Genomic DNA, 2469 nt, shown 5'->3' with positions numbered 1-2469 from the left:
TTGTCTTTTTTGTTGCATTCAATTCGATTTTCAGTTCTTAATTTATATGCACGCATAGTTGAAAAGTAAGTGGTGTCACATATTTTGTTATTTTTTGTTTGCATAATTTTTTATTGTAATTTTTTATTTGTTGCGTAATATTGTTATGCAAATAGTGTGTGTTGAGAGGCACGCAACTTAACCCTCTTTGTAAATATCTTTTGAAAAATTATGTGTGATTGTGTTTTTTTTGTGTTGTGCCCTCATTTTGAGAGTGAATGTTTATGATATCTGGGAAGCCGTGTTATGGAAATTGTTTTATGGGGTTGATGTTATTGCATGTGATACTTCATACTTGCCATGGTCCATGAATCGCGAGTCACCATAGAGCCTCCTGAAATTACCAACCATCCATCTCACCTTCTTTGCATTTACCTTTCATCTACCAAGAGCATGTCAACACCCATGAGTTCACCTTCTTTCTTCGCATTCCAAGCCTCCCCAACAGGAGCAATCGCACATCGACTGGTTTAGGACAACGTTCGGCTTTCAATTCAGTTAGAAGTAAGTCACTGTGGCCACTGAAGATAGCTGAACTGCTGAGAGAGGATGTGAATTTTTATTTTTTTGATAAGAAGAGAGAATGTGAAATGATTTGATGGGATTTGTGATTTTTAGTGAATCCAACTATGGTATTTATAGTTATAGGTGTAGTTTTCAAACGTTTCCATGGCGGTGTGAGTGAACTAATGAATGCGAGAGAGTGGAGGTAGTGATGAGAACGACATTAATGAGATCATTATAGTGGTTGACTGAATTAAGGGGGAATGCGTTATGTAAACCAACAGTTTTTGTTGGATAATTTGTTCCGACCATACATGATCGAAGAAGAAAGACTTTCGGGCTGAGATTCTGGAATAATGATAGGACCAAACAAATAAATCAAATGCAACATGAGAGTTTCATAAGTAGACAACCCATTTTTCAGAAACAAAAAGTGAGAAAACAACACCACGTGTCACATTTTGGAATAGCCTTCGTTAAGGTGTCATATTGTGGAGCATTTCAGTCAACTTTATTAGTATAGATATAAATTAATGACAGAAGAAAATAGATGGGGGGGGGTGTCAATTAGAATTTATTAAAATGAATTAAATGATACTATTAATAGAGTAGATGCTACATTTTCAATTAAAAGATGGTTTATTTGTGTAAAAAATTTAAAATATTCCAATGCCATAGAACGATCAGGCCGAAGGACAATCCAAAAATGATTTAGCCCCAAAATATCAAGTATTAAATCGTTAAAATTATATTTTAATGTTGGCCTAACTATATGACCCTGAGTTTGAGAGATCAAATACACGTGTGTGTGATGTGTACGGAGGTTAGTGTTGTGTAGTATAAGTCAAACAAAGCCAAGTAATCTCGTGTCCATAATTTCACATGTAATTATATGATTCAACGTCTTGTTTGTTGATAGTACCTTTTGGTTCATTTCTATTATTACCATTTAATTCATTTTTGCATACTACATATTATTATAGTGTTGTACTTGTAGTTGGGGCTTGACTGGTTTAAACGCAACGGTTGCGGTTGCGGTTGCGGGAGTTTGCGGATGCGAGTGGTTGCGGTTTCTAGCGGCTTTAAGAGATTTGTACGACTGGTTCTGTGGTTAGAAATTTGTGCGTTTGCGGGATACTTATGACTGGCTAACAGCCAAATACAGAAGCGGTTAAATAATAAATTAACAATATTTATATTTTATATAATTATAAAATATCAAAAATCATAATATTATAATAAATATAAAAATTATATTTAGAAAGTTATAGTTTTAATTTTTTAAAAATTATAGAAAATATTTTTATTTTAAGTTTTTATAATATTAATTAAAGTATAATAGATAAATTTTAGTATTTTTATAATTTCAATTTAAAATTTTTATTGAATATTTTTTATTTTTGTATTTATATTGTTTTAAGAAAAAATTATCCTCCCGCAAACGCAAACGCTAGCTGGAACCAGCTTTTGAATTTATGAGGTTTATAGCGGTTTGAAACGGTTTGGAACGGTTTGAAGCGGTTTGGAGCGGTTTGAAGCGGTTTGGAGCGGTTTGAGCGATTGTTGCCAAACGCCAACAACCGCTACCAACCGCAAAAGCTGCGTTTGCGGGTGGTAGCGGGAAAACCAGTCATACCTTAATGTCTTCTCAAAGTCTATTTCATTGTAAAAAGTTAAATATATATCTTCCCTCTTTTGGATTGCCTTCTATGGCTCACACTTTCCTCTACCAACTCTTTGAAAACAATTTTTCATTTCACTTTTTTCGCTACCTATTTTTTAATCATTGATCCCAAACTACCATCTAATCATCCTTTATATGATTTATAAACAAGCTCAGCTGATATAATAAGGTAACGGCCAAAGAGCAACAATGGCTTTGTCAGGAAGACAGAATCAATAGCATGAGATGAGACCACTGAGAAC

Source organism: Brassica napus, chromosome C9 (assembly GCF_020379485.1).
Source record: "Brassica napus cultivar Da-Ae chromosome C9, Da-Ae, whole genome shotgun sequence".
NCBI lineage: Eukaryota > Viridiplantae > Streptophyta > Magnoliopsida > Brassicales > Brassicaceae > Brassica > Brassica napus.
This window is presented reverse-complemented; position numbering follows the sequence as displayed.